The sequence below is a fragment of the Leopardus geoffroyi genome, chromosome A1, assembly GCF_018350155.1.
Source record: "Leopardus geoffroyi isolate Oge1 chromosome A1, O.geoffroyi_Oge1_pat1.0, whole genome shotgun sequence".
NCBI lineage: Eukaryota > Metazoa > Chordata > Mammalia > Carnivora > Felidae > Leopardus > Leopardus geoffroyi.
In genome coordinates this window covers 48,662,454-48,678,070 of record NC_059326.1, presented here as the reverse complement: position 1 = coordinate 48,678,070, position 15,617 = coordinate 48,662,454, and the positions used below count along the sequence as shown (strand labels likewise).

Sequence of the window (15,617 nt, the reverse complement as noted above, 5' to 3'; positions counted from 1 at the left end):
TTTCTGAAAAAGAGAGCAAGAGCATGAGCAGGGGAAGGGGAGAGAGAGAGAATCCCAGGTAGGCTCCATGCTGTCAGTGCAGAGCTTGATGGGGGACTTGAGCTCACAAGTTGTGAGATCATGACCTGAGCTGAAACCACGAGTTGGATGTTTGACCAACTGAGCCATCCAGGTGCCCCACAATACAGTATTTTAAACTATATTCACTGGCTGTACATTACATCCGCAGGACATGTTTGTTTTATAATTGGAAATTTGTACCTTTGACCACTTTTACCCATTTCTCCCACCGCCACACCCTACGTTGTGTTTTCAATGAACATCTGCCATATACCAGACTCTGTTAAGTGCTAATAGGTATAAAAGAAAGGCATGATAATATGCAAACACTTAAGTAATAGTAAAGATGGAACGAAATTTGGTGAGAAGTTAGGTGGCATGGATCTGCTTTCCTCTTATTTCCAGGTAAATTTGTATTTTCAGATAAAATTTCCTTTATAGAGAGAGAACTCAGGTTGAGTGGAGAAGGCTGAACACTATTTCTACATTTTCATAATGTAGTGTAAGTTTTTGTGGTAGATTGTTCACTCCTAAGGGGAAGGAAAATTTGTGAGGTGCTATTTATTAGATTGACATTGTATTTTACATTCTTTTGTTTATACGTGAAGAGTTGCTCATATTTTTCCATCAGCACCAATTTAAAATCATTATACAGGGTCAGACTCCTGGCCAGTCGGGGAGAGTCTTGTCTCTGATGACGCCATGACGTGGTTGCCCTTTTAACATAGCCCACTGACATCTTAATGTCTTAAACTACCACTTGTTTCTTTTGAGTCCATTTGAGTTCACCATCCATTAAAAATAATTCTCGCACAGATTAATTTTATGTAGGTTTGCTACCTGCCATGTAAAGTAGTGATTTTTCCTTTTGTATGTGTTATTTCTTTTTCTTTCTGGTTTTAATGAAATATACCCGAGTGTATCTCGGCCAGCATTAAATGGTATAAATTGTATTATAAAGTCCCTGGAAATTAGGATCCTATAGATTGTTTGGCTTATGTTTCTAGACCAAAACACTATATCATTTTCATATAGCTCTCCCACATCGTCATAATCGTTAAATTGTTACGTAGGTGTCGTGTTTAACATGCATTATTTAGTAAGGTCTGGTGGTTAATACTATGCAGAGCATCACAACTCTGTAAAGGTGTAATGCTGTATGTTTTAGTTTCAGTTCTATTTGGATAGTGTTTATGTTTTATTAATATATTTTTTAATTTTTTTAAATGTTTATATTTGAGAGAGAGAGAGAGAGAGAAAGAGGGAGGGTAGAGAGAGGGAGACACAGAATCCGAAGCAGGCTCTGGGCTCCAAACTGTCAGCACAGAGTCCAACGTGGGGCTTGAACTCATGAACTGTGAGATCATGACCTGAGCTGAAGTCAGACACTTAACCGACTGAGCCACCCAGGCACCCCTGTTTTATTAACATTTTATGTGTTTCAAGAGTGTATTAGAAAATTATCTTTTTTGAGTTGTTCATAGTGACTTTTGGGTGCTAAGTTTATTAATAACTTGCCACCCATGATTCTATAAACATGTACACTGATAATTTTTCCATCATGAAATGACCTTGTGTTTTTCCATGAGGGAAATGTTCCAGACCCACTCCCAGAGTCTCAGGAGGTCCCCTGTATTGCCCACAGGGAGAGTTTTGAAACTTCACTGCCTTTCTCATTCCTTCTACCAAACAATGCCATTCTCACTGTCACCCGATTAATGTCTGTGTCCTTGAAACAATAGGTGTCTGTAGGTCAAGAACATCTCAGCTTCTCACTTGACCAGTTTGTAGCCCTGTCACTATCTAGTGCTATGCACCTCCTTCCCTCCTGCTTGCAGGCAGATAAGTTTCTCTGGCTTAAGGGTGCCCTGACATCAGTGCTCTCAGAATCTGGTTACTTCCTGGCTTTTCTGAGGTCAGTGCCATCACCATGTCTCCCATGTCTGTTTTCATCTCCATTGACTAAGCTCAGGCTTCTTTTGCTAGTAATCTCTTAACTGCTAAGTACAATAGTTTCATTGGTGATCTTATTTGACCTTGCTTTTGTTTTTGACATGGTTGGTTACTTCTTTAACTTCCCTTTCCATATTATTCCCACGTTCCTGCTTGTTCCTTTTGGTTACTTGTTAGTCTCCTATATTGGTTACTCCTTCTCTTTTTGGCCCCAAAGTTGGTACTTGGAAGTGTGTCATCTTTCTCTCTCCTTTCTTAGTGTGCCCATTTGTTTCTGCATCTTCAAATTCTATCCATATGGTCATGAGTCCTAGAAAGACACCTTCACCTCTGGATAACTAGACCTGGAAGGCCAACACCGTATTAAATATCTCCATCTGGATATATAATAGCATTTCAAAATCGTCATATTCACAACTGTGCTTTTTATGTTTCTTCAGAAAGCTTTCATTTCCTATTTTTTCACTGTCAGCTGCTAAATTCCCAACCCTTGATTCTCAATTTTTTTTTTTTAAAAGAAAATGTTTTTAAATGTTTGTTTATTTTTGAGAGACAGAGAGATAGAGCATGAGCAAGGGAAGGGTCAGAGAGAGAGAGGGAGACACAGAATCTGAAGCAGGCTCCAGGCTCTGAGCTGTCAGCACAGAGCCTGATGTGGGGCTTGAACGCCTGAATTGTGAGATCATGACTTGAGCTGAAATCAGATGCTTAACGACTGAGCCACCCAAGCGCCCCAGATTCTCAATTTTTGACTTGTTTTCACTCACCCTTCTATCTGTCATCTGATTTTACCTCCTTAGTATTGTTCTGCTATGATTTTATTTTTTTTAATAGATTATTTTCATAGTCTCATAGCTGGTATCTTTACTTCCATTCGTTTTCTAAACTGCTTAGAAAAGATGCTGGGCTGAAATACAAGTATGACTCTGTCATTCTTTTGTTTAAAATATAATGATTCCCTGTCATTTATGTCTGAAACTTAGATAACTTTGTACCTCACAGGTCAGCTCCTGCCCTACCTTTCCAGCCTCTTCACAATTTGGGAACTTTGGTGTTAGGGGACCCCCAGCATTTTTTAGCGCTGCCCTGCTTTTGCACATGCGCTCTGTCAGAACGTGTCTTCCCGCCTAATAAATATCACTTGTACTCTCTCTCCTGGCCTCATCTAAAGTCTGTCTGATTCATTGAACTCACTCCATTGCTCTCTAGACTACGTTATTTTTTTTTTTTTTTGACACTTAACATTTACTTATAATGCTAAGTATAATGGATTGTTATTATTTGTTAGCATTCCTTCTACGCCATTAAATTTTGGCTTTTTGGAGGGCCAAAACCTTTTTCTTTGTATTCACAGCCCCTGTTATAGTGCTTGGCACATAGTAGGCATACTAATACATACAGTGGAAAGAAATAAATGAAAGAAATAAAAATCAATAGTTGGTCAGTTAGTCAAAAAAGTTGTAAGAGTAGAGGAGCATAAAAGTGATATACACATATCAAATATTTTATTCAAACATAAACTTGCAAATACATACTTTCTGACAAACCTTTGATACAAGGCCTCGACTTTTTCTCCCAGTGTGGATCCACAGATGTTTCTTACCAAAACCAATTTTTTAAAAAATTGTATCTTTTATGAACTAATCTTTGGAAGTTTTCCAGGCATTCAACTTGCTTTTTATAGAAACCCACAGGCATCTTTTCATCCTCCTATTTCATTTATTTAAGTAACGCGTCACTTAAGAAAATCACATTATAATAAGGTGTGACTGCATACGCAGGTTTAGGATCCGTGCTATTCTTACTAGAAGTGCGGTTCAGCTGATTGCGGGAGAGGTTCTCAGCCTGCTCAGGAAGGAGCCCGCTGGTCGGACTGTTCCTGGTGCATCAGTCGGCATGACTTACAACGGGAATGGAGATTGTTGGTTCATCTGAACGGTTAAGTGGAAGTTGGTTAAAAACATTCTACCATGTTTGTCAGATTGATGCTAAAAAGATGCTTATGTCTGTTGGCATTTTTGTAACTAGAAAAGTTTAATGCAAACTTGCCTGCTTTCCTGTGCATTTTCTCATCCACGTCATTTATAAAAATGTTAGATGAGACCCCTTTGAGCGCCTGTCTGCTTGGAGTCCTGCTTCTGCGTCTGTCTCTTGGTCATTTGTCTACCGCTTTAACCGTGGCAAAGTGTGATTTTTAGAACTGGTCCTTGGTTTCTTCCAGTCTGTTGATTGCTCTCAAGTAGAGCGCTCGACCATGTTCTATCATTAATTCCTGTTTTTGTCCCTCAATACGTTGTTTTCTTCAGTATTTGGAAGGTCTTCGTTTTGACAGCCCTGTGGCTGGGCACCCTGTTAACATCCTTCTGTGGAGTGGCTGGTTGCAATTAAAATTTTATATTTGAGCCAATGGTTTACAAATTCCACCTTGAGTTTTTAATTCTGTGATCATGCTGATCAGATTTTTGTTACATCTAGTTCAATAGTTAGGTTTAGACTGTCCCTTAATTACTGTTTGATTTAGTTCCTGCAACCTGTTTCGAAATATACGTTGATATTTTCAGTATTAATACTTCTCCTAATAAAGACCACAGAAACAGTTACTCAGTCTCTCTCTTTTTCTCTCTCATCTAAAATATATGCTTCACAGAAAATCTTACTTTGTTTCCAAAGGTGTTATCTTTTTGAGCAACATTTTTTGTTTGCTTTGGAGCGCTTTGAGAGGTTACTCACAAATTCCTTCTTGTCAAGCCTAATGAGCAGTTTGTCCTTGACCTGCTAATTTTTGAGGGTTTCCCTGTATTCCTTGAAAGGGCTCATCCCAGATTGTGAAAAGCAGTTGGCTATTTATGTCCCCTCCGACCCTGGGCTTTAAACTTCCACGACGGCTTGGTCATTTTGGTCCATAGCAGATGTTTATCTCGGGCTCTGGCTTAGGGCTTTAAGATGGTCTTCAAAATACTTATGGTTTATTTTCTTAAAGCTGCGCATTTCCTTTTTTTTTTTTTTTGCAACAATGTCCCATTTGTAAGGTTTAACTAGCAACCTGTTACAGCTGTCTTCCAAGACTGGGGTGATGGTTTTATCTGGTTTGGCAGGACTTTTTCCCAATGGGCAGCTGTTTTTGATGTTTTCAGTGATAGGTCAAACTCTCCTGCCTGAGACCCAGAGGTATATATTCAGATTGCATTACCATTTTCTTGGTGGTTTTTTTTCCCCCCCACTATGTTAACTAAAACTGCAAGACTATTATCTAAAATGATTATCTCATAGTTTGACTGTACCAGCTCTTTCTTTATAATATGTATATGAGTTGGTAATGGCTAGATTTCATAATGAAGGGAAATTATTTATGGATGGAGAAAGCATACTAGACTATTAGAGCATGTAGCTTAAGAAAGCAAGTGTTCAAAATATTCACCATCTGCTTCAGTAGACTTTATTAGAATAACATAGTATGGTCTGAAAACCCCCCAAAGGCATCTCCATTTCCCCTTCATAGTCTCCTCTGCTAAGTATTTTCTCTGGGTCCACAGGCCTTACTGGACTGTGGATGTGCAGAGGCCACATCACCCCCAATGCACCTGCCTGCATCTTGCAGGACTTCCAGCCCCTTTTAAAATCTCCTCTGAGGGGCGGGTCCTCAGGGCCTCCTTCTGTGTACTGATGAATCTTTCCATCAGTTAGTTACCAGGAAGAATCTCTTGCATTTCAATCTGTATTTGGGTTACTAGTCTACTCTCAAAAATGAGGCATAATTCCTAAACAGGAAACATGCAGCTTTAAGAAAATAAACCATAGGTATTTTGAACACCATTTTTGAAGACCTCATCCATAGGTATTCAGGGCCATTTAATGTGTACTGATGAATCATTCCATCAGCTAGTTACCATGGAGCGTCTTCTCAATTTCAGTCTCTTGCTCACTTCATAAAACTTCTGAGAGAACTTCTCCATTGCTAATTCTGACTCCAGTAAGAACGCTAATTTTGTATATTTAGAAGGATCATTCAGAGTGCTCTGAATTGTCAACCCTTGAGCAGAAGAGGGAATGCCCCTTGAGGTCACACTCTGTAGCCAGGGTCCTAAGCAATGTGCCTCAGGCACTTTCTCCACATCACTCCTACACTGCTTTATGGTCTCAGAAAGTGGATATTTGTGCTGAAGCAAGGACACACAATACCGTTCTGAGTCTCTGGTGGCTGTGCATATCCACCCCCTTACCCGATAATATGGAGCACAGTACAACACAAACAGTTCTAAGATCCTCACCTTTGAGCCAAGAAACAGAAGTTTTCATGCAAATGGATACCAGAGGGGTCACCAGATTTCCACGTCATCATAAATACCTAGATATGTGTCATTTCCTGTGTAGTCCCTAGACACTGTGATGGAGGTAAATGAGAGTCCAGATAAATTGCTACATAATAGAAATATTAATAACTTTGAAATAGTCCCGAGTGTCTTTCACATTTGAATTTCTCACTCTGAATAGTTTGAATATGAATGTGATTTATTATATATTTTAGTGTATATGTGTATATACTAGGATGTAAGAATGTGCATATGAATTAGATACATGGTGGTATAGTGTGTGCATATGTATATATATGCAGTAATACAAAATAGATTGATACATATATGAATAAGTTGTGTATATGAATCAAACAGTGTGGTGTACATATGTGTATATATGTGTGTTGTGTTTGCATGTGAATCAAACACAGGATGGTATAATGTATATGTGTGTATGAACTCAACACAGTGATACAATGTGGATGTGTGAATCAGATACAGTGTATGTGTGCGTATGTGTTTTTGTGTATGATTCAGACACATGGTAGTATAATGTGTGTGTGTGTGTGTGTGTGTGTGTGTGTGAGAGAGAGAGAGAGAGAGAGAGAGAAAGAAAGAATCAGACTCAGTAGTATAATTGGATAAGACGCAGGATGTGAAAAAAAAACCATATAGATTCCAAAATAACAACATCTATGTGAGTGCACAAATTGTGCGATCTTTCTAGACATCACTAGTAAAAACTGAGAGTTTTACTAGCTCTAACTAAGGTCCTTTATGGTTTTGAGATTTGATGGTTAGTGTCGTCACTGTCACAGACTACCTAGCCCATTCTATCACTGTGTGAATCATTATATCTGTAATGACATTTAGAGTTGACCTTTCAGCATTCCGAATCTCCATTGTATCTTTGTTTATTAGCCTCTGCAGGAGAAAGACATAATAACTCTAATTTCGTGATTATTTCTCTGAACTATGCCCAAAAAGGTCCTGGTTTTTATAATTAAGGGAATCTAATACTTCCTTGGCTATACTATCAAAATCACATTTTCTAAATCGTTGCATTAACATAAAGAAAAAATGGCAGCGATCGTGTGTCTTCTTGTTAAGGCTACGTGGCTATATAATACCTAACTAAAAAATCTTTGAGTGAGTGAAATCCGTGAGGGCAGTATTCATCTTTGTTGGCTCTGGATAGTACTTGCCACATGCTGGATACTTAGCAAATATTTATGGAGTAAACAGATCCTTGTAAATTGCATTTGAAAAATTCATTCTCATATATGTGCCCCTGTGTTCTCTCAAGATTCCTGTCTGATGTTTAGGTGGGGACTACTGGAGAGGTGATTTCCTGCCATCCTGTCTGCAAGAAGGCAGTGCCATGGAGATGCTGTTTGTGACAGACATAGAGGGATTGAGGGGCAGTGGGAGGAGAATGTTAGTGCCTTTCTCTCTTTTGGGAACAGTGATTGCACCCCTTTTAGAGGAACCATCTTAAACCAGTGAACCAAATTATTTCATTAGTTCTATGTCCATACAATCATATGGGGGCTTTTTCTCCAGGCATAAATCTTATGTCCATTGGGCACTGAAGCAGTTAATCTAAACGCTCTCTTTTGGAATCGAAGTGCAGTGTGGACGTAGCACTGAGTTATGTTGCCAGAACATCAGAAGGTCCTATTTTTTTTTTTTCTATAGAATATTCTCTTACTAGCATGTGGTTACTCTAAAAGGAAGTGAAAAATTCTATAAGGGAAAATTATCAACATTAATAAGAATATTTGGTGATCCCATGGAGAGCACCTCTTCTGTTGCATGAATGCCTTACACATTTTTCTTTCAATTTCAGAAACCATTGACACATTAATTATTAGGTGTAGTGGTAATTAATTTTTACTTTGATACTGTATGCCAGCTTTCTTGTGGAAAAGGAGCAAACATGAGAAATAATGCTTTAAAAATCTGATTATCGGTTATCACAGACATTCTTCAGGAAGATATTTGGCCCTAAAATGAATGAAATGAGAACATGTTACGTAAGGTTAGTATACCTAGCAGTTTTGATGTCCTTGAAGTTTAGCACAAAAAATGCTAATACAGACTGGGGTGCTCGATACTGGCTATAGGTTAGCTCTTTTAGTTCAGGCCTCTTTGCAGGGTTTTGAAATTTTTGCATGAGGTTTGTACTGCACTTAACCTTACAAAGGAGGCTTCCTCTGGAGTCAAAATGAAACTGAATATTCATATTAGGGGTGGTGGGGAAAGAAAAAATGTCCTCCCGTTAGAAGCAGACTGCGTGAGAGTTCTGCCAACTGGCCTGTTTGTGAGAACTAGTGAAGTCATCAGTGCAGAGCTATTTTAATACACTGACACGGTGCTTCAAGGCAGCTGGAGGTGCGGCACAGAGGAAGCTCTGAGAGAGAGGTTTGCAGAAGCAGAAAATTTTCCTGCTGACTGACAGCATCAGCATTTCACACCGGCTGGGACTCTGACATCTCTGGGAAGCATGAGGGCGAGTGTAATGGCCTAGGCAGAAGGAGGGGAAGAGGAGTTTTAGTTATTACAGGTTATCCGAAGCAGTGTCTCAATATCAAGATGCCAAGACTGTCCCAGAGAATGGGTTGCCATGGGTAAGGAAAACGGGATGGCGGAAAGCTGGAGATGAAATCTTTTGTTTATAGAGCGAGGTGGTTTCTTTTTCTTTTTTCGTTTACTTGAAAAGGTTGCAGATGCAAAGCCTGCCCTTTTGCTGATGCAATCCTGTAGGAGATTGAGCAAAGTAAAGGAAGTGGGAGATATATATACATATATACGTATATATATATATGTGTATATATGTGTGTGTGTGTGTGTGTGTGTGTATATATATATATATATATATATATATATATAATTTATCAGTATCTTGAAAACAAATGGATTACTGTGCTGGACAGGCCCAAAGTGGGAGAATATCCTGTTAAGTTGCATTTTCAAACCCTTAAGAAAAAGATCTATCACTTGTGAAGAAGAAAGTTTTTAACCTGAAATGCATTTTAATTTTCGGATTTTGAACTCTGCCGTGTGGACCCTGTCATTCAAGATCCTTCAGAAAAGCACAAATGAGTATTTGATTAGAGAATCATCTACCGGATGCTATTTTAACCACTTCCGAAACCATCTAAAAGTGTACACAGAGCCTCATCCCTTTAGAGACTGAGAAAAAGTCCACATACATCAACCAAATGGAGGTAAATTCAGACATAATGAGATACTGAGTTTGAGGGTAAGAAATGAACTCTTTTTCAGCTCCACTGATGCAGGTATTTTCAACCCCCAAAGTAAGGTGTTCTCTGATTAGTAGCTTCTCCTACAACAGGGAGTGAATCAAAGCAGACACTCTTTAGCGTGAGGGCACTCAGGGGTCACGACTGTGAAAAGCTGCCATGATTCAACCCCAGTTGAGCAATGGGAAGCCAGAGACAGGAAGCTGCCTTGTTTATTAGAAGTAGGGTAACCACAGTCTCAGACAACTCAGGAAGATTCTGCTGGCACTTTCATTCTGAACAGCAGGCCCTGGTGCAAAAGAAAAAGAAACAGCCAAGGTATTTGGCATAGGTGTTTCTATATTACTGACACATACAGAGCTCCTGTGTACTTCTTAAAATTTTTAGCTTCACAGGCACAGCCCTTGACGTTTCTTACTCATTGTTAAACGTTTAACAAAGCTCTCCTATAAAGTCAAGGTTCAAGACACTGCATGGCCTTCATTTATGCAATGTGAAATCCAAGTAACATAACCTTTATTTAGGTGACTGCTTCCTTCAGACTATTCCAAAAGACTTTTATCCAGAGATTTCCATCATGTTTCAGCAGGAAGATCAAAACTGCCTTGGGATTCCTAGGAAGGTAGGGGAGGGGATTGCAAAGTAATTTTTTATTTGACAAAATTTGGGGCATCACTTGGAACTTTTGCCCTTACAGATGAAAAAACTGAGACCCAAAAGTGTCCTTCTCACCTGAAACCTCACAGTCTAGGAAGTATCTTGGAAATTAGATATATGAATCGAATTACGAAGTACTATATGTCCAATAGTAGACTTGCCGTTTTGGGGGCAAATTAAGAAACAGTGCAGTGGGGTTAGATTAAGGCTTTCTGGGATGTAATTTATGCTTTCTCTGATACTTAGAAGGTACTTGAGGATTCATGAGATTTGGTGTAGTTTTTAAATGTTGGGCTTGAAATCTATCTCACCCATTATTGCTGTGGGACCTTGGACAAGTGACTTAATGTCCGTGGACCTCAGTTTCCTCATTTGTAGGGTAAACTTAATAATAGAACCTATCTAAAAGGATTGTTGTGATGTTTTGAAAGAATAGATCTTGCATACCTTAGCTTGGTGCCTGGTTTGTAGAAAGAGCAAAAGAAATGCAGACTTGTGATGACTAATATTGTTACTTTGTTGTTCAGTACTTCAAGGCCCTTGTTTGAAAGATGCATTTTCCTTTGTGTCCTCTACACAAGGGACCAAAGTCTAGATTTGGCCCGCTGCCCTCACCCCTGCGTCCTGGAAAGCTAGTTTCCCTTCTGGTGGACTGAAATAAATGCTCTGTAAGGAATAAAGATCGAGAAATTAAAACCTGTGAATAGAGATCAATGAACATTTCAGAGAGAGTAGATAATAGGACTAATAGCCCCAAGTTCATAGTGGCAGGTTTCATTCATGGTCATTTTGTATGTTCAGATTTCCTCTTTCCTTCTACATCTAACTCTGGGCTGTGTATGGGTACGCACATACTTTCATATATTTTTATATGTTGCTTTTAAGTGATCAAATTACGAGAAACATTTCGTTGTATCTGTTTTACAGATGAGAAAACTGAGGCTCTAAGAAACTTAAAATAAATTACATACAGTTAGGAGAGGTGGTTCAGTTGGTTAAAGTGTCCGACTCGATTTTGGCTCAGATCATGATCTCATGGTTCGTGGGTTTGAGCCCCGCATCGAGCTCTGCGCAGACAGTTTGGAGCCCGCTCGGGACTCTCCCCCTCCTCTGTCTCTGCCCCTCCCCCACTCAGGCTCACTTGTGCTTTTTCTCACTCAAAATAAGTAATTAAACTTAAAAAAATTATGGAGGGTGAATTCATCCACTGTTTCATTTTTTTTTTCTTTTTTTTTTTTAATTTTCTCCCTCCCTGTGTCCCCATATCTCCTCTCATTTCATTTCTTCCTCCTGAGTGTACATTCTTGGCTTTTTTCCTTTTTGCTCTTTGTCTTTCTCTTTTCCCTTTGCATGTTACCATTCCCCTCTTTTATTTTCCTGATTTCTCTGATGTATAGCAAAAATAACTTTGAAGACGTTGCTGTCTCTAATAATATTTGAATTCTTATGCTAGTCTTAAAAGCAGATATGTTTTCTCTCAGAGGTGTTGAATTAAGTTGCAGTTTGTAGCAAATGATGTAACTCATCTCTCTTGTGTGTCCATGACTAGCTGATAGGAAAAGTAATTTGCTACTCCTCTTTAAGAGGTGGAGGCAAGTCATTGACATAGCTGGAAGATTCGCTTCTTCAGTGATAGATAATTCAACTTACACTGAGTGTTCTGGTTCTATCTAAAAGACATCATAGTAGCCACCCTTTTGATTGTTTTAAATCTTTTTGGTACAAAACCTGCTGTAACCTGCTCTCTGAAAGTCCAGTGAAATTAGCCCCTTTTCAGAAGTAATGGGAGGAGGTCAGGGTTTTCTCTTGGTCTACGGGGATGGGGCGGAGACTGCGGACAGGAGGCCCCTGAGCTCTGCTTGTGTCTCACCGCCTCAAACTGGCTGTCCCTGTTGCACTTTGTACCTAGCCATGCACACACACAGCCCCTTGCCCTGGCTTTTTTTTTTTTTTTTTTTTTTTTTTTTTTAATTACAAAGACCATGTGGAATTACCTTTATGAAGACAAGGGAAATAGAAAAGTTAGATGTTCAGGAACAAAAAGCTTGAAATTGGGTCCTAGACCATGTTAGTAAAATTCCCTCATCAGTTTTCAATAGCTTGGGCCTGGCAGCCCAGCATAGTCTGTAACCCTCTTTCTTGCTCTCCTCAATGGCTCCCAGCAACTTGAATAACTCTGAGCTCTTAAGTTATGCAGAGTATTACAACTTTTCTCTGGCTCTGATGACCAGACCCAGCTCTGGACCTCCTTTTGCTCACGTAAAGACCGTATTTTCTGAGTCTTCTGTTTCCTTCTTTACTAGGCCCCACAATGGCAGGGGAAGAATGCAGACTTCTGTTACACGGAGTTGAATTTCACTCCCCTTCCCTCCCAGAGGAGGCAGACATGGCTTCTCAATATTTTTCCACTCCTCTTTTACATGTAGAATTATAGCCAAAACAAATTACGGTCATCTTGGCTTTTTGGTTGACTAGATTTTTGGTGAGTTGGAGTTGACTGTAACTTTGAAAGAACATTTTTTAGTTTGACAATATAGCTGGGTAGCCCAGTTTTCTTTTTCGCAGATTACTTTTCTGATCCTATTTGTAGACCAAAGCATGGCAAATACTTGAACAACTTTCACTTCTGTCTGTGTAGGAAACTCTTCATGTTAAATAGGATTCTTCTACAGTCAAAGGGGTATACTGCATAATTTCACACCTAGTGCCATATAAGTTGGATTTCTTATTCATCACACACCATATGCAGTGTTATTAATCTTTACTGTAAGTAGAATGACAAGTGAGCAATAAAAGCAGGTCTTAAAAAAAAAAAAAAAAACCACTACCAACAAACATACAAGAAAAAAACTCCCTAGCAGATGCTTCCGAAAGAAGTGACAGTCAGTGAAATGTGGGTTACATGTATGTTGCATAACTGATGCACTGATGTGTGTGCTCAATATGGTCCTCGGTTTTCACTTCAGATCACAGTGTGGTCTCCGTTCTTTTCTCCTTCTCCCTCTCTGCTCTCCCTTCCTTCCTCCTCCGCACTTCCCACAGCTCTTAAATCCTATTCAAGCATCTTCTCTGGGTGGGAACCCCTGGACTCTTCTTCCTCTGCCCTCTTCCAGGCGGATGTTGCATTTGTCTGTCTGTGATCCCAGGCACACTCATCTTCGCTCAACGGGGTTGAGAATAGCCTTGGAAGGTGGTTGGCCCTGCTCGAGCGAGGTGGTTCCTGTTTCCTCTGCCTTTCTTGTACAACCCAGGGTGGCTCGTGGGGTTGCTTTGTCTGTTGTTATCCATGCCTGCTCTGCCAGCTGCACCTGGAACTTGTTCCCGGGCCTTATGCACGCAACCGTTTATCCTGGCCCTAGGGTTGGTGCTTTAGAGCTATTGCCTCCTGGCCGCCTACTGCCTAGAACAACTGTGTTTAGGGTAAAGTGATGCTGTTGTTTTTCTTCCAACTGTCACCATTGCTTATCCATACCCTTCTCTGTTAAACGAAAAATACTCCGTGGACACATCTTGACTGTTTCATGTGCTGAGGCTTGGTGAGCCCTGCCTACAGAGAAGTTAAGACCAGCCCAGAGGGAGAAGGGCTTTGTTATATCAACCATGGGGAGTAGGTTAATGGGTGCTGATTATGCCCACAATTTGTTTCCATACTCTGGGGATGAGCATCATATGTTCACGGTGATACAGAAACCAGAGCTGCTGGGGTAAGCCTTGTTGCTTTCTACTGCATCTTGTAAAGAACCAGGAAATTACAATTTACAACTATCTTCAGATACTCTGATGGCAAGGCAAATGCCTTGCACTGATTTGTTATTGTAGCCCATCAGCAGAAGGCATCATTTTTTCTTCTCCTTCTAAATAAATTGTGTTGCAGCCAAGGTTTTGCTTTTTAAAGACATTTAAGTGAATGGAGTAGATTTGAGAAACTGATGTCTAAATTTCCAACTTTTGTGTTGCTAAGACTGCGAGGCATTTTGGTGAGAATGTACAGGGCAGAATTTGACTTATTAAAACTTCAGGTTAGCTTGCCTTTGGTAGTTTTTCTTAACATGATTTTTTCTGTCACTTTTAAAATATTTTTGTAATGTTGTCAATCGCTGGTATCCTGGGACTTGAGATGTTTTGTTCATTGTTGCCTATTCTGCTAAATGCTCTTGAGCAAGAAATTTAACTTTTGTCTTAACTTCCCTGTCCATAAGATGTTAGTTACTATGCTTATTCCCCACTTTTTCATAGGGATGTCAGGACGCTTTGGCACCATTGTCATGTGTAAATACAAAGTATAATATTTTAATGGAATTTTAATTTTCTTTAATGTCAAATCTTTGCTCACTGAATTTTAGTCAGGATAGATGTGCAGTGGAAATGTTTAAGCTCGCGAGTCATATTTCTTAGTAAGATCGTAGACCTATTCCTTATGCTTTGAGAAATGGGGCAAAAGCAATTCTATCAAGAATGGAAAGTACACTATCCAGTGAGTGAAAGCCCCTGATGTTAACGTATTCAGTAAAATATATGAGCACACTGATGTGTCCAGAATGACACGAATGGGGAGGCCACCCAGCTGGGAGAAAATGTCTAGGCAGGGACGCCTGGGCTCCGATCTTGACGCGGTCTCTCATTAGCTGTGTGCTCCTGGGTAAGTTAGGGGTTGTTTTCTTATTTGTAAAATGAGTCGTTTGAACTTGCTAATTCCAGAGTTCCTTTGTGTCATCTTAAAACCAAGTTTCTATTCCCTGCCCTTCCTTGCCAGCCTCTCCTGTCAGTGTCAGGTCTTGGGGCTGGGCCCACTGCAAAGGAGCTGATGCAGAGACATCCGTGAGTGCCACACTCTGTGGGACGTATGTTGCCAGTGAAAAAGGAGTCCGGCTCCTGATGATAGTGCCTTTAGTGTTGTTGTTGTTGTTGTTGTTGTTGTTGTTGTTGTTTTGTTTTGTTTTTTGAGAGAGAGAGCGAGCGAGCCAGTCGCATGTGCATGTGCATGCTCGCAAACAGAGGAGAGGCAGAGAGAAAATCTTAAGCAGACTCCATACCCAGCTCGGAGCCTCATGACTGTGAGATCATGACCTGAGCCAAAATCAAGAGTCGGATGCTTAACCAACTGAGCCACCCAGGAACCCCTACCTTTAATGTTCTTTAAATAATATTCTGTATCATGTATCCATTACTTTTGGCCAAAGTGTCTGGAAGCTTACATGATCACACTGAGTTAGTTGCTTTGACTTCTTTTTGTGAATTGTCCTAGCTGCTTTGAGTAGCCTAGTGGTTTTTAAGTTTTGGAGTTAGGGGTCGACTTTATATGTTTTGTTTTTAACCCACTTTGGTCTAAGAATTTTGATACTGTGAGTAGTCTGAAATACCCCTTGAAGGTATACTGGAGCAGTTTCAA

The 15,617-nt window shown here is 39.9% G+C and overlaps 1 protein-coding gene across 11 annotated transcripts in view; it reads left to right on the top strand.

Moving 5' to 3' along the window:
* The window catches only part of KLF12 (Kruppel like factor 12), a 444,745-nt gene that overhangs the window by 61,887 nt on the left and 367,241 nt on the right, over positions 1 to 15,617 (top strand). Inside the window, exon 1 of one of the 11 annotated variants that reach the window (XM_045478918.1) lies at positions 8,624 to 8,935. The exons of the other annotated variants lie outside the window; for them this stretch is intronic. The gene's annotated coding sequence lies outside the window, so the exon portion shown is untranslated. Of the gene's footprint in view, positions 1 to 8,623; positions 8,936 to 15,617 lie in introns of those variants that run through there. 11 annotated transcript variants of the gene reach the window in all.